At 44.9% G+C, this 19,930-nt stretch overlaps 1 long non-coding RNA gene across 2 annotated transcripts in view; it reads right to left on the bottom strand.

The window, feature by feature from the left end:
- Positions 1–325: 325 nt before the first annotated feature.
- Positions 326–19,930, bottom strand: part of LOC121827590 (uncharacterized) — a 36,283-nt gene continuing 16,678 nt past the window's right edge. Inside the window, exons 1-3 of one of the 2 annotated variants that reach the window (XR_013049132.1) lie at positions 10,861–11,294; positions 3,503–3,779; positions 326–2,507 (exon numbers count right to left, since the gene is read on the bottom strand). This is a non-coding gene — a long non-coding RNA (uncharacterized LOC121827590). Of the gene's footprint in view, positions 2,508–3,502; positions 3,780–10,860; positions 11,295–19,930 lie in introns of those variants that run through there. The other variant, XR_006069897.2, reaches the window with a different exon arrangement.

The raw sequence follows: 19,930 nt of genomic DNA on the forward strand, positions 1-19,930 counted from the left end.
AGTGATTGTTCCAGTTGATTGGGCTGTGTGAAATTTATCCCACAATTTAAACTACAATCCTGTTACTTTCCTCACAGTTTTGAGGGTCAGGAATGTGGGGAAGGCTGGGCTAAGTAGCTGTCACATGAAGTCTCTCGTGTGGTTGGATTTGAATGTCTCCCCAGGCTATGGCCTCGAAAGCCTTGCCTGGACAGCCATCCATGATTGCTCAATCATGCATCTGCCATCTGCCCCTGAGCAGGCTGGGAGTGCTGTGGCCCCCATCCATCCTCGACAGAACAGCCTTGTAGGGTCTATGTCTCACTGCTTCCTTGGAGAAGGACTTCTCCTTAGACTAAGAGTGAGCAATTCAAAGCCACATGGCCTCATCTGACCCATCCTTGGCTGTCAAAGGTACTGTACACTATGTTTTATTCATTCCAAATCACTGAGGTATGCCTAGATTCAAGAGCAGGGAGAGGTTGATCCTGTCAATGGTAAGAGTGTAAAAGAATCACTGACATATTTTTAAACTATTATTTTCAGCCTTGTCTTTCTTTTCCTTTCTCGGTAGTCCTTTCGAGGGGTGTATCCCCTACTCTTCACTGAATTGGTAGGGCATTCCATGACCCATCTAAAAGAAGCATGTCACGGAAATACTAACTGAAGCTTCAAGCAGTTGGTAATAAACCTTTAACTTGCATTTCTGTATACTGTTTATAGTAATCAGTGCTTGCTCAGCAAACATGAATTATCTGCTGGACACTGCTATTCATTGACATAGGAAGAGAATAAGAAATTATTCAGTTTGTAGTATTTAAAATTCAAAGTGTTGCCCCTTTTTGCCACATAGAAAATTTAAATCCTAAAGTATTTTTAGTCTTGCCATTCACAAACCTGAATACTTAGTTTTCTGGTATATCATAATCTCTTTACTTTATTTCTAATGTATGCTTCTCACAAAAGTGTAACTTAATTAGTGTCACAAATTAGTTTAGAATACTCCCATATGCCTTTGATAGAATTAGTTTTATTCATATTTTCAGTATAGGTTCATATTTAGCACAACTGAAACACTTAGAAATTTTTGTAATATTTACTATAAAAGAAATTGTAATAAAGATATCCGTCTAGGTGTGGTGACACAGGCTTCAGAGGCAGAGATAGGTGAATCTAAGTGAGTTTGGGGCTAGCCTGGTCTACATAGCAAGTTCCAGGCCAGCTAGGGATACATAGTAAGACCCTCTCTCAAGAAAAAAAGAAAGACAGACAGACAGACATCAGATACCATCTGAACATCCTGAGGTCATCTAGGTTTTCAACATGATTTGAAAACATGAACAATGGATAAATATATGAGCTGATAACTAAAAGTACAACAGTGTGTGTGCGTGCATGTGCGTGTCTGTGTGAAGTCACAAGTGTTGATACACGAAAACCATATAGTAATACCTGCTTTCTAGGTGCGTAAGCTCCGAGGCAGCACACACATCCTCCCTACTCCAAGGGAAGAGCAATGTAAAGTTCTGACAAAGGGTGAATTTAATTCTGCTCTACTGCTGCTGGGCTCTAGGAACCTGCTCACCAGATCAGGACAGCCTTCATAAGGCTTGTGCCGGTAAGGACAAAAGCAGTCCACTCTTACTTATTGGAGACCTTACATTTATTCCAGTACATCTGAAAGGTGGAAATAAAATTGTCATTTCATTTCTCCCTAGGCATTTATTATGTAGGTTGAGAAAGAGCCGCATGGAGGCAGAAACAAAGCAAGATCTTGGAGCAGCACACGGAGGTGTTTTCTGTAACAGGTGCTCGGTGTGCGTTCTCTGAACAAACGGACGTTTGAGCTAGAGAATAAATACAAAGTGTCTTGAGGAAAAAGTATGACTTTGCCTTACTTTACCAAATAAACACCCAGCAAGGTAGTTGATGCCAAGATGAGAAAGCATCTCTTCCCGGGCTTGCTATGTGTGTCCAGCTCTCAAAAGAAACAAAATGTTTTCCATAGTTTTAAGGTGACATCAAATCCACAGCACAGCACTGGTTCCTTACGACCTAGGGTCTTACCAAAGACTCTTGGCTTTTGTCCAGAACTTTTTTCTTCCCAACAAGCTGGTTTCCTAGTGCTTCCACAGCTCTGGAAATCCCGTGGGACACTCACAGCTGCTACAGTTTCAAAAGAAGTTGAAGAAGTAACCCCACCTTTCCACAAAGAAGGCTTTCAAACAGCACTCTCGTCACGGCAAACTGTGAAAACTCTTCTCTGTTTCAGAGCTGAATGGCCCCTGAGCAGCCTAGATCATGTCCTAAAATCTTGTGACCCAGAAAGGTCCTGAGAGCAAACAATGATAATGAAACTGGATGAATATTAAGCATTTTCTAACCAATAGTGAGAATTTTTCTTGTATTTTCTTACTTTATCTAACAAGAAGACCACAATTTTGATAATACTTTTCTTCCTATTATTACCATTTTGCAGAAGAAGATAAGATGTTGCAGATCCAATGATTTGCCCAGGGACACAGAGCCTGTAAATGACAAAGTTGGAATTCAAGCCACCATCTAGTGGGAAAGCATCCCTAAGCTTCCTTTTTCCAAGTCCGTTTTATTGTTTACTATTCTGAATTTAAAGAGAAGTTGAAACAGCATCCCAGTGATGATGTTTACTTACTTAACACCTGATCATGGGTATGATGTATGCGGTTTTCCTCCTCCTCCTGTCTCACTACATACCTGATCTGTGTTTCAAAGTGTAAATAATGAAGAGGGAATAAGAGTGAAATGTACCACACAACACACACACACACACACACACACACACACACACACACACACACACACACTTATACCTCACATATGTATAGCCTGTCTACCACACAACATTCAATACATATATATGAGATATATTATACATACATGTAATATATAATGCATACCATCCATGCCATGTGCAAACACAGCCTACATACAACACACACACACACACATATATATATCCATACAACTTACATACATACAATGTACATACTCTTGTTAACCTATGTAAAAATAAATTGTAGACTTTATGACATGTTACCACTAAACCATTTAGCACACACTTTCTAATAATAAAGATAGTCTCCATCAAATCATAGTATCATTGTCTAACAAAATTAAAATAATTTTCATGAAGCCACCTAACACATAGGCCATATAAAATATGAATATTTTTCCATAGTAGTTAAACAGATTTAACAGATAGAGAGAGATCTACACAGGAGATTGGTGGCTGCTTTCAGTCAGATCATAATAATACAACTAAAACTGAGTGTCTCTACATGGGTTCTGAGACGTAAATACAGAGTTCTTTAAGGGGGCCGCTCTACTGGATGTACCTATTCTGAACATTGGAATTTTCACTCTAAACACTTATGTATGGTTTGCTTGCCCCAGACGCTCATTTATAATAGTTCCTGGAGAGCTGTTCACCCTGAGATTTTATGAAGCTAACAGTAACAGAAAGAATAAACAGTTTGTGACTCACTCTGGCTGTGTGCTCCAAACGTCAAACATGTAGAAGGAACTTCGAAGAGTGGGACATAAATTAAATGACTGGGAATACCGAGAAGAGGGGGGCCTTCCCCGCGCTGACTCCGTCTCATAGCAGGATGATGGACTCCTGGATTAAGCTGAAGGCCAAACAAAGGTGTACGATGTCTACATAGAGCTGATGTGGAGGCAGAAGAGGGAGGCAGCATTGAGAAACATTGTTACCACCATAGCAGTGAAGTTGCGGTCCCTTGGCCGGGGGTCAGGGAGACCTGAAGAGAAGAGAACAGGAGAAAAACTGATGCTAATGACCAGTGAGCACAATTTAAGCCATCTTAACCCTGTTTCATCTAGAAGAGAGCTGGCACAAACTATTGAATTTTCCACCTGCCAAATAAAATGCGAGACATAGGACTTTATTTAAGTAACTGGAAAGAGAGCGTGGCTCCCCCTTCCTCTTCTTGTCCAAGACAAGAAGGCCACATGTCCTCTATGAACATGTGGCCTCCTCTTCTGTCTGGATGTCTGTCTAATGTCCCTCTGACTCTCTCATGAGGGCATTTGTGAAGGCATTTGATCCCACCTGGGTTATCGTCTATCTCATAACCCTTAATCACACACGTGAGAATCCTTTTTCTTTTCGTTTTGTTTTGTTTTGAGACAGGGTCTTGCTGTGTAGCTCTGACTTGCCTGAAACTCTCTGTAGACCAGACTGGCCTCAAGCTTACCTACCTCTGCCTCCCAAGTGCCCAGATGACCATTTTCTTTACAAGGCTACACTGCTGTTATCTTGGGAGCTGTGTTCTGCGCACAGGATTAGAATGGACACCAGTGGCCTAAGAAATCTAAAGGCAATCAGCTTTAGAGGGTTCCAGAACTATAATGAGATGAACTCCCTATGTTTCTTTAACAAATAAGCTTGACTGCCTTCTTTACAATGTATTTCCCTCTTCCATATAAATTTAATATGGAAAAAACAAGAAAAAAGCAAGGAGCCCTAAGAGAGGCTTTGAGCCAGCACAGTGACTCATGCTTACAGTCCCTGGACTTGGGAGATGGGGGCAGGAGGTTCAGGAGGTTCAGGAGTTAAGGTTGTCTTCAGCTACACAGGGAGTTCAAGGTGAGCTTGGGTTGCATGGGACCTCGTCTCAAAAGCAAATGAACAGACAAAGAGAGGTTTGGCAGAGGCTTTGAGATTTCATCTTTAGCACCTTTTGTCTTTAAGGGTGAATTTTCACAATCCATTACTTCACGGAGTGGTTTTCAATGATTTCTAAATTGTTATATTGCTTGAGGACATAATTTAGCCTGTTTTTTAACTTTGTTTTTATTTATTCTTTGTATTTTTCATATCATGCCTCCTGATCCCACCCATCTCCCTCACTCCCAGAATAAAACAAAATAAAATTTAAGAGAAAAAGTGGGGGAAAGGGAAGATCTTGTCATGGAAGCTGCGGTGTGACACAGCGAGTCACGCAGTAAACTCCTTTATCCATGCATTTTTACGTGCAAGTGTTCATCGCACAGAAATCACTGGTCTGATGCGAGGCCCCTGGTCTCTGCTACACCATAGAATCTGGGCCCTCACTGGGACTCTTCCTCAACATCCTGTTGCTGCCTGGGTTGTGGAGATCCTGGAGCCCTGGCAGGACAGACACTCACTCCACCTTCACTCCACCCCACCCGGTCTCCAGCAGATCACAGATCTCCAGCGTTACCCTGGGATCACTTGCAGAGATGAGCAAGGGGCGGGGCCGGCTCTCCTGCTCTAGCATCCTCAGGGGCGGTTCTCCTGCACCTATACCTTCAGACCCAGGAGGGGTACAGGGGCCACTCTGCCAAGTGTTGCAGCTGATGAGGGGCAGGGGCAGGTCTCCCACTCTTAGGACCTCAGGACCAGCTCTTCCACCTGCCTCAGGCATTGATGGGCACGGGGCAGGAAGGTGTTCCTCTCCCTCACTCATGCTGCCACAAGACAGATGAGTAGCCCAGCGGTGGTGGTGGTGCACGCCTTTAATCCCAGCACGAGGCAAAGCTAGGCAGATCTCTGTGAGTTCGAGGCCAACCTGGGCTACAGAGTGAGTTCCAGGAAAGGCGCAAAGCTACACAGAGAAACCCTGTCTCCAAAAAAAAAAAAAAAAAAAAAAACAGATGAGTAATGGGGACAGTCTCCCACGCTCACTTCGAGGCTGTCTCACCCACACCTCCACCAACAGGGTCAGCTCTACTGTGCTGCCTTGGGGAGGTGCAGGGTCTACTTTCCTGAGTGCTGCAGCGGCAGATAAGGGGGAGGGTCTGTCGCAGGCAGTGAGGGGTGAGGGGCTGTCATTTTTTTCAAGGATGATTAGCTCCACATTCCATGTGCTACAGGAACTCCCGGACCCTGATTCTGTATCTTAGGGGCTTACAATGGCTCCTTTTGCACTGCCGTTTTACACTCCTTTTCCAGGGAGTGCCGCACAGCATAACGAACGGTATAGTTCGAATCCAAATGCCTCCCCACTGGTTCGTATGTTAGTCTTTCATCCCAGGCTCGTGGCACTGCGTGGAAGGCTGTGGTGCCGTCAGGAGGAAGGGCTTGGTCGGTGGAAGTCGGCCACTCCGGTAAGCCTACGGAGTTTAGACTACCTGCCTGCTACCGTGTGGACAAGCAGCCATCTTCCAGTCCCCTGGCCACGTACTGAGCGATTCCACCACTATGCTTCTCCCACCATTGACAGACTTAAATCTCCGAAACTGTGACCCAAAATAAACCTTTTCCTCTCTGAACTCATTTCTGTCTGGCGTCTCACTACAGCAGTGAGAAAAGAAACTACCAGAGAGAACGTGCATACCGAGGTTCTACAGGACCCACCTGGTGGGCCAGGTGTAGTGGGGCATGTCTATAACCTCAGTGCTTAGGAAGCAGAGGCAGGCGGAGCTACAATTTGAGACCAGGATGGACTATACGGTGAGACCCTACCCCCCAAAAATGAATTTTAAAAAAGAGCGAATTAGCCTCCAGCCTCCACCCTGTGAGCAAGCATTCGTCCCTGTTTATTTAACACCCACAGTGAAAGCACACATAACTGTGTGGCTTCATAAACCACCATTCTAATAAGACAGCACCATCCAGTAGATAAATGAGCAAGCTGCGCTCTCCGGCCTTACAAGACCGGTTGCTGGATCCTTTCTGCCTCTTTCCATTGTCTCTTGCCTCAGATATTCCGGTCTCTGCCAAAATGCCTGGGCAGCTCCATAGTTCTTTCCGCCTTAGCCAAGGACCTTCTCCCGGGCCAGCTCATCGGTCCCAGCACTGTCTATCTGAGCCCTGGTGGTCCCGGCCTCTGCAGTCATGGGCACCAGTGCAGACAGAGGACAACAGGGCCTTTCCAGCCCAGGCATGAGTTGTGCAATTTCCTCCCACAAACCCTGGGACCCCAGAAACATCTGGGGGTCACTGCACATTCACTAACAGCTTTTTCCTGTCTCTATCTTAGGCTATGGAAGATTAGAAATTCTCAAGAATAAAGTAAAAGTTTTCACTCCCTTTCAAAGTTAAGAAAGAACTGATCACATACTAAAGGGGAAAAAAGGAACAGAAATGGAAAAACAATGGGTGGCCTTCCTTATCTGAAAACTACAGAAATCGTAGGCCCAACTACAGGATAGTTCTGGCGATTTATGAGAAAATGCCTGCAACTTGCATAACTTGGGGCCTGATATGAGGCAAACACTCAAAAATGTTAGCTTTGCTTTTCCTGTATTACATAACTTTATCCTCATTTGTCACTTAGCAAGTTGTCTGTCTGTCTGTCTGCCTATTTAAGTGTATGCACATGTGTGCAGATACTTGTAGAGGCCATAAAGGGCATCTGACTTCCCACAAAGCTTGACTAACAGACAGTTATGACCCATCAGATGTGGGTTCTGAGAACCCAATTCCAGTCCTCTGGAAGAGCAACAGGTGCTCTTAACTGCCAAATCACCTCTTCAGCTCCAAGTTGCTCAAACTTTAAATAGTACTTTATTCACAGAACTATTTCACAATGAGATGCTCACAGAGTGTAAGGAAGATTCTCTCTCTCTCTTTTTTTTTAGCTGTTATTGCTGTGATTATTATTGTTTGCTTGGATTTTTTTGTTTGTTTGTTTCATTTTCTGTTCTCTTTTGAGACAGGTTCTCAGTATGTAGCCCAGTCTGAACTTATAATTCTCCTGTCTCAGCATCTAGAGCACGTGGGTGATAGGTACCACCATGACCCACTGGGAATTTTCTTTGGAGTAAACAAATAAAAGTGGAATTACACAGGATAACAAGTATAAAAAGAGAGAGAAACTAAGATTGAGAGAAAATAAGACAAAGTAAGAAAAAAAGGTATAGAAGGTCTAAGCTGTGATACATCTTGACATCAGTAGGAGCAGGCCATACCTTATTAACATACTTCTTCAACTGGAGAAAAATAAGTGTATAACTCCAACCACTTACAAAATAAACTAAGAAGTGTCAGTAACAGGTTACCCAGCTACCCAGCAATGGAGCATACGGAGATACAATGGTAATACGCACTAATGTAGGCTCATAGTAGGGTTGCAGGGAAAGGGTTTTTGTACAATGTCACCTGCAATCTTCATTCTAGAAAGGTGGAATACACAATTAACTGGACAGGGAAAATCTCCAGCTCTCATCCAGAGAGAGCAACGACCTCCACAGATAACTACTTCACTAACACGCAAGCCTTGCTGTGCCCTGTGTCCTTAGAAGCGGGGTCATTGATACAAAGTGCTCTGGGCATTCATTACCTTTTGCTCTTAATGTATTTGTGGCAACCCTTTGTGTCAATACTTAAGCATCTCTACTATCATTTGTTAAGATTTTTGAATTGTTTTTAATGATGTGTATGTATGCGGGATATGTACACGTGAGTGCAAGTGGTCCTCAGAGGCTGGAAGGTAATGGTTGTGAGCCATCCGACATGGTGCTGGAAACCAAACTGGAATCCTCTGAAAGAGCAGTGCATGCCTTTAATCACTGAGCCACCTCATCTCTCCAGTCCCTATGCTGTCATTTTGGTATTTGCATAATATCACATAGTACAGGTATATTTAAGTTAATTTAACTAAACTCCAATAATGTTACATTAAATTATTCTCAAATTTCCTCTGTTACAAATAAATATTGTAAATACTTTATTAAGAAACAGTAGATGAACCTAAATTGAAGACATTCTAAAAATTAACAACTACCGTTTTTCAAAAAAACCAAAGTCACAGTTAGGGGGATGACTGAGCTGGTAAAGTGTTCCTTCTGCATGAGGACCTGACTTCAATCTTCAGCAGCCATGGAAAAAAGCCTGTCAAAGGACCATGAGCCTGTAATCCCAGCACTGGGGAGGTGGAGGCAGCTGGATCCTTCAGGCTCACAGGCTAGAGAGTCCAGCAAAACTCATGAGTTCCAGATTGAGAGACCCTGTCTCAAAAAAAAGAAGGAAGGAAGGAAGGAAGGAAGGAAGGAAGGAAGGAAGGAAGGAAGGAAGGAAGGAAGGAAGGAAGGAAGGAAGGAAGGAAGGAAGGGAAAAATGAGGTGGAGAATGACTAAGGAAGATATCCAGTGCCAACCTCTAGCCTACACACAGAGTGGGCAGAGAGGGAGGGGGGAAAGGAAGATGGGGGGTGGAGAGCAAGAGGCAAAGAGTCCAAGTCACAAAACCAAAGGACAAAATGAGAAATCGCTCCAGTTTAAAGGGGACTCAAAAACGAGGCGGAGAACGGTGATCTAAGACACTACTGAAACATTGTTTTAAATTTGAGAGTTGACTGTAGGAAGCAATAGCTAGAACATGGACCTAAGACACCACTGAAACATTGTTTTAAATTTGAGCGTTGATTATGTAGGAAGCAATAGCGTGTGCTGATCTCAGTCTCTTGATTTTGATAATCCCAGGGAAGAATGTCTCTACTCTTAAAAACTAGGCTGAATTAGTGATAAGCAAGCCTAGCATCTCTAGCTTACTCTCAATGGTTGCAGAAATATGCAAAACGCATGTGTACACACACCTCACAGAGAGAACCAGAGTGCAAAAGAAAATGGAGCAGAATGCTAAAATAGTAAGGTGGTTTGTTGTGCTATTTTGCAACTATTTTTTTAAATATTTCCTTACTTTTGATTCTTTGTGGCATTCATCAGCTTTAGCGTGCTACGTAAGTTTTTTATTTATTGGGTTGTTTTTTTCTCCTGTTCTCCTCTGCTAGAATAGAATCCCTAAATTTGGTGTTTGTATGTTGTTTTAATCTTGGGGGTGGGGTAAAGGTGAGCATCTGGGATATGCTAACGTGCGTGTGTGTGTGTGTGTGTGTGTGTGTGTGTGTGTGTGTGTGTGTGTGTGTGTGAGTGCACACCTAGCAGAGCACATCTGTAGAGGTCAGAGAGAAGCTCGGGTCAGTTCCCACTCTCCACCTTGCTGTAGACGGGGTCTCTTGTTCGCCACTTCATACACCAGGCTAGCTAGCCCAGAGGCTTCTGGGATTCACTTGTCTCTCACTTCCACCTTGCCACAGGGGCACTGCCTTCACAGACACATGCTACCATGCTGGCTTTACATCGGTTCTAAGATCTGAACTCGGGTCCCCACACCCGCAGAGCAAACACTTTATCCACTGAACTATCTCCCAGCCCAGATTCTGGTTATCATCTTTGTAAATGTATCCCAAGGCCATAGAAGAGTGGCTGGCGTTCAATGTTTAACTTAATAACCAAATAAACATTTAAAAATAAATGTTTATCTGCTCAATGAATGGATGAATATTTGTTGGAAGGAAGAAAAAAAAAAAGATGTCTGTGATCAGTACCAAAGCCCTCTGGGAACTCAGTTTCAGAGGAGGAGACACGTGACAAGAGGCCTCACAGACAGGTCTTAGCTTTGTGTAGAGGGCTAGCCTGGTGAATGGAGAATTTCACAAACATCAGAACAAGTTGAGAAACCCCAAGAGCTACTTTTTTCCTATCACAAGTCCATTATCACAAAGAGCAGAATTAAGAAGGGGGGTACCCAGGGCTTTGTGTCAGCCACGTTCAACCTGCATATCCCACGTTCCAAGTCCCCCCAAGCAGACAAACAGACAAATGTTTGCTCACAGCTCCTGCCTGGGAGCCTGCACTTTTCTACTCCTGGAACTCATTTATCTCTGAAATGCACAGCATGCTAAACGCTGGAGCTAAGGGATTTGTGCTGCAGCTGTTCGAGATAAGAAACACCTAGATGTTGTTTGGCCATTTTCAACCAACAGACATCTCTGGGCCTGTGGGTCACTCAGACTGGCAACATAAACAGGTCATTTAAGCAAAGAAGTTTGGTAGAAAATGAAAAGTAAATACCATGAATGTCCACAGCAGCTTGCTTCAAGCAGGAACAGAGGAAGTCACGCACCGTCTGAACTCGAGGCACAGGCTCTGTCTTTTGCTACATTCTGTTCATTTCTTGTACCTGAACTGTTCAAAGGTAGACTCCAGATGGGCAGTTTTTGTTTCTTGGTTTATTATACTCACAGTGGTTGGAACAGTTCCTGGCACATATTAGGTATACAATAAATAGCTGTTAAAAAGAAGCTGTTCAAAGAAGCAGGCAAAACCAGCTTCTTGGAGACTGCACATATTTGTGATTTCGGTGGTAAGATTTCCTGCAAGGACTCCAGACACTCCTCCACCCCTGAAGACGGATCTCTGTCTCACAAGAGGCAGAGTCGGTCTCCTCTAACCTTGAGAGGGAACTGGTTTGTGACTTGCCTTGACCAATAGAACATTTGGATGAGGCATCCTGAAACCCAGTATTAGAAGGCACATGGCTGTTTTCCTGTTCTTGGGGTTCACTGCATGGTAAGAAGCCACAGAAAAGGAGAAGCTCGTCAGCAGACCCTAAGCCACCCCACCCTCCAGCAGAGGTGGTAAGCATCAAGGAAAACTGTCTGAGTTCTCCCAAGCCCAGCTGAGGCAGTGGGTGCCAGGTAACTACAGCCCCTCCATAGACCAGAACCTGCCCAGCCAGCAAGTTCTGCTCAGTTGCAGATTTATGAGGAAATAACCAGGTTTGATGTTCTAAGCACTGAGTTTGGGAGTGGCTCGTCACCGAGGCCAGACAATTAGGATGATCCTAATTTTTCCCTGTCACACCTTGCTGTATATGCAGAAGGAATGCTTATCTCTTATATGTTTCTAGTTAGTGAATCTTTGCTTGTTTGTGTGTATGTGTTTGTTTGAGACAAGGTCTCACACTCTCTAGCTCAGGAAGGACTTCAATTCACTATGTAGCCCAAGCTGGCCTGGAACTCACAGCAATCCTCCTGCCTCAGTCTTTTGAGTGCCAGAAGTATAGGCATGGACCTAGCTAGTGGTATTTTTTTTTCCTGAGACAGGGTCTCATGTAGCCTAAGCTCTTCTCAAGTTTAATATGTAGTGGAGGATGACCCTGAACCCCTGATTCTTTTCCCTCTACCTCCCAGGGATTGTGATCACAGCAAGGATGGCAAGCAGTGACATTTTTGATGAGCTATCTTGGTGCTTTTAGATTGGCTTTAAAAGCACTTTATTTTGCTTCTTTTTACAAGCTTTTAAAATATTCTGTCCGTGTAAGAAAACGTTTATAGGCACAAACCTCTAACCCCAGCACTTGGAAGGTGGAAGCGGGAAGACCCAGAGTTCAAGGTTCTCCTTGGCAGGCTGTGAGTACAAGGTCAGTCTGGAGTACCTAAAAGCCTGACTCAGAGACCAAACTTCACCACAGGGACAAAGGGGGAAAGGGAGATCGTCTTTACTGTACAGACGCTTGTGAAATAAAATTAAGCACCCATTTATGGATTTGAAAAGCAGCAAAAGGAAAAAAAAAACTAGCTTGTCCCAGGGGTAGAGCTATATGATTTTAAAGGGGGTGAGCAGCGGCCGCACATGTAAGGTGATGCTCCAATTGAAACCTATGTAGCTCCTGTATTGATGTGGATCTCGTTACTGGTCCTTTTATGCATTTTTCTACCATTACCTTAAAGGCAAGCACCGATCTTAACTGCTTTGGATTATTTTATTTTTCCATTTGTTTTAAAACAAATCTTAAATACTTGGAAAGGCTGTAGAAAAGTTCAAATGAGACTCTGACATCTAACAAAGCCGGACGGAAGCCCTAACAACTCTACTCCATCAGTTTGGAGCCCTTGTGCTGCTGATTAACTGCTCCAAAAGTCTTGGCTGCACTTTGTAATCACGGGGGTGGGGGGTGGGGCTTTAAAATGCCCCGCAGCCCAGGTGCCACCTCTAAAGGCTCTATTTAATTGGTCTGATGTATGGTGGTCGGAACACAATGACTTTTAAGAGTGCCCCAGGTTACTCTAATGAGCAGCCTCAGCAGACAACTGCGCTCCCCCGCTATTTCCCCACCTACAAAATGTGCAAGCTGGGGATGGTAACACCTTACAGGAGGGCTCTTACAGGGAAGGAGAATGGGAGTGCTCCTACTATGCTTAGGATAATGCATGCTGTTAATATAATTCAACATTTTTTCCTCACCAGGGCCTCACTATTTTACACTAGCAGAATCACGAATGCAAAACGGCCCCTGCCTCTGTCTGGTGCTGGGGTTGCAAGTGTTGCCCACCACACCTGTGGGAATATTTTATTTGTGCTGAAATGTGGTGATATTTTATTTGTGCTTTGATAAAGAAAGTTTGCCTGGAGATCAGGGGGGAAAGGCCAGCCATTCTAAGTAAACAAAGTCAGGCAGTACACACCCTTAATCCTGGTCACTAAGCAGGCAGGGTCTCTGTGTGTTCAAGGCCTACTAGGGAACAGAGCCAAGCGTGGTGACACATGCCTTTAATCCCAGTACCAACCATAGAGACCTGGAGGTCTGTACAGACAGGCAGTGACGAGGAAGTGAGGTAGCTGGGCTAAGAGCCAATGAGAGAGCAGAACAGCAAGGCAATAAAGGCACAGTTTAGATAGGAAGCAGCTTGCATTTGGGAGCTGCACAGTTGGTGAGGTAAGGTTGGCTGGTGGCTTTTCCTATTTCTCTGATCTCTAAGGCTTTCACCCTTGTATTTGGCTCAGTGTTTTTTCTTTAGTAAGACCACTTAGAAATTCGTCTACACACACCCAGCTTACAAACTTTAACTCTCTTTTACTGCTTAGCCACCCTCCCCACATGTTACGTTTGGACGCAACTGATGCTGAAGAAGCTTATGAAAGAGATGATCTTATGGAGGCAGTGCTGTTAACAACCTGGATGCAAAAAAACATCAGAACTTCAGAATGCTCTGAGGGGCGGGGCAAAGAAAGGAAAGCAGACGGTCTTTGGCTTCTAATAGCTGAATATAACCTTCAGCTTCTCTGTGGTAGTATTTCAAGTTAATAAGCATCTTAGCTTCTTTTCTAATCCCACAGTAAAACATCATGATCAAGACAACTTGTGAGCCGGGCGGCGGCGGCGGCGGCGGCGGCAGCGGTGGCACACGCCTTTAATCCCAGCACTCGGGAGGCAGAGCCAGGCGGATCTCTGTGAGTTCGAGGCCAGCCTGGTCTACAAAGCGAGATCCAGGAAAGGGGCAAAGCTACACAGAGAAACCCAGTCTTGAAAAACCAAAAAAAAAAAAAAAAAGACAACTTGTGGAAGAGTTTATTTTGGGCTTACAGCTCCATAGGGATGAGAGCCCTTCATCGGCACCACTGGCAAGCATGGCAACAGGAAGAAGAGGCAACTGGAGCGGCTGGGGGCTTACATCTTCAACCACAAACAGGAAACAGAGAGGGCAGACTTTAACCCAGTGACATACTTCCTCCAGCAAGGCCACACCTCCTAAGCCTCCCCAAACAGGGCCACCAACCAGGGACCAAGCATTCAAATGCCTGAGACTATGAGAGACAGCTCATTCAAACCAACATAATATGAGACGTCCCATCCCCAACCAAAAAAAAAAAAAAAAAAAAATGGAAATCTTGGGCATGTGGGCCCAGAAACCACAGGAAGATATCAGGCATCCTGCTGTATTGCTCCCCACCTTATTTCCTCAAGACAAAGTCTTTCACTTACCCTAAATCTCACTATTTCAGGTAGACTGGCTGGCCAATGAATCCCTGAGACCAACTGTCTTCACTGCCCAATGCTGAAGTCACCGGCTCATGAGCCCATGCCCAGCTCTATAATGTGGGTGCCCAATGCTGAAGTCACAGGCTCATGAGCCCATGCCCAGCTCTATAATGTGGGTGCCCAATGCTGAAGTCACAGGCTCATGAGCCCACACCCAGCTGTATAATGTGGGTGCCCAATGCTGAAGTCACAGACTCATGCCCCCATGCCCAGCTCTATAATGTGGGTGCCCAATGCTGAAGTCACAGGCTCATGAGCCCATGCCCAGCTGTATAATGTGGGTGCCCAATGCTGAAGTCACAGACTCATGCCCCCATGCCCAGCTCTATAATGTGGGTGCCCAATGCTGAAGTCACAGGCTCATGAGCCCATGCCCAGCTCTATAATGTGGGTGCCCAATGCTGAAGTCACAGGCTCATGAGCCCATGCCCAGCTCTATAATGTGGGTGCCCAATGCTGAAGTCACAGGCTCATGAGCCCATGCCCAGCTCTATAATGTGGGTGCCCAATGCTGAAGTCACAGGCTCATGAGCCCATGCCCAGCTCTATAATGTGGGTGCCCAATGCTGAAGTCACAGGCTCATGAGCCCGCACCCAGCTGTATAATGTAGCTGTTCAGGATTCCAAGTCAGGGCCTTACGTTTGCACTGCAGTACTCCGGCGCACTGAGCCACCTCTGCAGCTGAGTGAGGCACCTTCAAGACCTGAAATAGCAATCATTGATAATAACACCAACTGTTCTTTGGTTAAGTAAACTTTGGCATTTAAAAGAAAACACTTTTTTTTTTCCGGGACAGGATTTCTCTGTGTAGCTTTTACAGCCTATCCTGTATCTCACTCTGTAGACCAGGCTGGCCTCAAACTCACAAAGGTCCGCCTGCCTCTGCCTCACGAGTGCTGGAATTAAAGGCGTGCACCACCACCACCTGGCAATAGGAAACACTTTAAGAAGCGTCTGAGGCTTCTTTCCTTCGGAATGTCATTTATCTAGAAAGCACTGGAGTAGCATGTCCATCGGATGGGGAAATGTGGGGAAGAAATGCCCTCCACAAAGGAGGACGCTGTGGGTGGTGGAAGTCATTGAGGGAACCCGCCGCTTGCCTTGCCTGGACCTTTGGTTACATTTCATCTAGTGCACCCGCCAGATGCCAAGAAAAATAAGTGTACTTGGTAGAGATGGCTCTCTCTCTCTCTCTCTCTCTCTCTCTCTCTCTCTCTCTCTCTCTCTCTCTCTCTCTGACTAGCTCTCTCCTCTGCCCTTCCTCTGGTCTCTGTGACCCACCCCACAGAGGCTGCCCTAAACAACTGGGCTCAGCACCTGGAGGAAAAAGAACTCTCCAGAGGCCAACAAGCCAACATTCCAGGGCAAAGGAGTGCTGGGGCTGGGCAAGTCAACCAGTTCAGCTGTTCTCCTCGCCACACCCGCCATCTGGGCTTCCATCCAAGCCTCCTCCTCTTTCACTGCAAGCCAAAGCCCCCAGCCCCGCCACCGGCTGCCCGCCGCCCCTCTGCTGGCCAGGCTCTGCTTCCCATTTCTTCCATGCCTCCCTCTCCTAAGGCCTCCCCATTGCACCTTTCAAAGCCCAACTCTATAAGGAGCAAACCGCCTTTGGTCTTCGAGTACTTCTGTAAGCATCCCCCCAACACTAATAAGATTGACTAGCTCCTGCTGCATCATAATTCCATCGTGCCCGGCCATCCTTCGGAGCTGTGTGCAGCCAGCCTAGGGGTGAACTTACCCCCTGCCTCTGGCCTCCAAAACCAGTCTGTTCCAGTGTCTTGACAGCTTTAGCCCCAGTGACTACATGGAGCAAAGAGACCTAGCTGCGACCAGTCTCAGTCAGTAACCATTTCATTATTTTTCTTGAGATTTTGATTTATTATGAAAAGTTTCACGGCTAGGGAATAGAGCTCAGCTGGTGGGATGCTCATCTGTTAGCAAGAGGGCCCACAGTTGAACCCAGCACCAGCAAAGCAAACAAAAGGCCTTATTACCCCATTCTCTCTTCTCCTCCCTTCTTCTCCTCTCTTCTCATTTCTCCTCCTCTCCTTGCCCCTTCTTTTAAAATGTTTCAAACATATCTATTAAATAGACTCATATAGCAAAAGTCTCAAGGACCACCTGATGACTCCGTCAGATCTTAATGTTTTCGCAATATCATCTCAGATCTCCTTTCAAAACCCTTGTTTTTCAAAAACCCAATTAAACACAAGAAGGTTGAAAGACTTTCCCTGGGCCACATCACGTACCCAGCAGAGGACCCAAGACACAGTACAAAGAATTGTTTGCCCAAAACCTCAGCACAGTCCTCAATTACAGGCTTCTTGATGAAGTTCCTTCTTTACCTATGTAATGAAATACATATTAAGACATACAAGCACATGTACACACACACAAGTACATGTACACACTCACATACACACAAACACATTTACATACACACAGGCACACACATACATAGGCATATGCACAGACATTCACATACATCACACACACACACACACACACACACACGCACGCACGCACGCACGCACGCACGCACACAGAGGTACATATACAGAGCTGGGGATCAACCTCAGAACCTTTCACATGCTAGACAAGCACTCTACTACTTAGCTACATAACCAACCCTTGCATTTGGTTTGGTTTGGTTTGGTTTGGTTGATTTGATGGTGGATGGGCGGGTGGGTAGATGCCATTTTGGTTGTTTTGTTCTATTCTGTTTTGTTTTTATATAAAGTTTCACTGTGTAGCTTATGTTGGCCTTGGAATCACTCTCACACCTTGGCCTTACAAGCACTGGGATTACAGGCATGTGCTCACACCTGGCTGGTGTGTCTGTACACTTCTGCAAACCTTGGTTGACTCCATGTTTTTCTTGCTTTAAACATCTGTACACACCTCCATTTTCTTTTCTTTGTCTTGCCCCTGTATGGTTTTTCTGTCTTTAATTTAGTAACTATTTCACAACCACCTACTACATGCCAGCCGCTGTTCTAGGCATTCAGGACATCTGCCAGTCTTTTTCTTTGGGCAGTTCTTGGATTTTGACAATCTAGAAACCCAAATGTTCTCTCCTTTCTTTTTATGGTCTCTGCTTTTCTACCTTGTTCCCTGACCTAACCATAAAACCACATTGAACCATTATTTCCCTTTTAGTATGTGTTTTTACATCAGAAATCTGTGTACACCTATCTTAATTTTACTAAGAAATCATTTCCCACCAAGATGTTCTGACTTTCCCAGTACCAACTTTTGAGTCCCACCAACCACCCTGGATCCCCGGCATAGGTACACAGCCTGCATGGTCCACAGCCTGCATGGTGCACAGCCTGCATGGTACGCAGCCTGCATGGTACTCAGCCTGCATGGTCCACAGCTGCTCCCAGACCAGCCTGGGCTTGTTCCCCACTAAACGGAAAGTTCTAAACCTAGACTGGTCAATTTTCTTTAAAGACTTTGCTGCCCGGGCCCTGCTTCTTCACATCCCCTAATGGATCCGAAAAGCAACCCTGTTCCTTCTGTGTTTTAGTCAAGCGTTCCTCTCATGGAGCAGTATGCTTCCTTTTCCTGATGGGCCACGACAGAAGTGATTTTGTTTTTGTCCAATTTTCCCTGAAAACTGAGATGGGAAGAGAGAAGGCAGGAAAGTGAGACACATTCACAAGTGACAAAGGACAGGAACTCTGGGCCGTTCTTTCTCGGGGCTGAAGAGCTGCCAGCGTCAGGGGCAACTGCAAATCGTTTGCCTCCGTGCCAGTCCTTCAGGGAAGCAAACCTGGGCTGAGCTGGAGAAGGAACAGCTGCAGTTCCCAGCAGCACATTCCACAAAAGCCACAGGGAAACTGATGCGGACAAGCCGCTCTTGATAACAGCGGGGAGAGCCAGCAAGGGAAAACATGAGTAAGGAGATCTGGAGGCTCCTCTCCCCTGGCAAGGCAAGAATTTCACATCGTGTATCTGGGAAGACGACACGGTAGGCCGGAAGTTAACGAAGATGGCGTCGATGCACACAAGATGACTGACAGAGACACACACACAACTCTAGTGTCCAAACCGCTCAGGAGGTAAAAAGAGTAAAGTCCCCTCTCTCCAGGCCCCACCCGAATCCAAACTAGTTTACAGCCCCGGGAGTGCGATAATTTACCTACACCGGGTGACAGAACCCCTGATGGTCAGCTCCCTTCAGAGTTTAGTAATTAAGCTCATTTAGAAGATAAATTCAAGCTGTCTGAGAAGAAAGCATTCCTAGCAAGGCAAGAATGCAAAGGTTCAGTGCAGCTGCGTCTTCGTGGGGCTTAGTGGACACCATCTCACCAGACTCCTCCTGGGGTGAAATCGCTTATTAAAATTTCAAACTCCTTTTTATTGAATCAAAGGGATAACTCCGTATTAAACACCTAAGAAGCTTAATTTTTTTAAAAGAGAAACCTCTCCCTTCCAAGCCTCACCCAGATCTTAGCAGCTCAGTTGTGGGGTCTTTATGCCTAGATACAGGTGCCAAATGCATTTGGGCAAATTTCCAGAGATCGGCACACAGGAAAGTCTACGAGGCAAAGGCCAAGGGTCTTGGCAAGAGGGTTTGCAAGCTCCCAACCTTCCCTAAGAACCAGAGTGTTATCAGTTCTGAGGATTTGCTGCCCTGGGAATACCCCCCCTTGACCTCTGACCCTGGAACACGAAACCCTTCGGTGGCTCAGGGCCTCCTTTTCTTTGCTTTTGAGCTGAATGGTCACCCTGGACTTTGTCCTCCTAACACCTGACATTTAGCACACTCTCCCAGTCCCCTTTCTCTTTTTAATTTTACGAGTTCATTATTCTTTTAACACACCTTTCTTACTATTTTTCAAATTTATTTACTGTTTTTAAATTGATAGCTAAAATTGGATTTATATGAAGTATATATATTTTATATATTTATCTATATTTGTTATATTAATATTTATATTTATTATATAATTATATTACAAATATTTATGCTTATATTTTTCATTGTATTTTACTTATGTACATTTATATATTTATTATATATAGTTTATATATTTTATATGAAATATATAATATATGAGTTTATATATGAAGTATATATGAAGGGAATTTATCAGAGTGGCTGTGGTCCATTTGGTCTGTCTACCAACAGGAAATAGGAAGTCCAAGAAATCCAGTAGTTGTTGAGTCCAGAAGGCTGGACGTCTCCACTAGTCTTCAGTGCACAATAGAATCCCAAAGAGGTAGGCTCTAATGCCAATGAAGAAATGAGTCAGAGTGAGGACAAGCAGGCAAAGAGCAAAAGCTTCTTTCTTCCATGTCTTTTACAC

Source organism: Peromyscus maniculatus, chromosome 2 (assembly GCF_049852395.1).
Source record: "Peromyscus maniculatus bairdii isolate BWxNUB_F1_BW_parent chromosome 2, HU_Pman_BW_mat_3.1, whole genome shotgun sequence".
Lineage (NCBI taxonomy): Eukaryota > Metazoa > Chordata > Mammalia > Rodentia > Cricetidae > Peromyscus > Peromyscus maniculatus.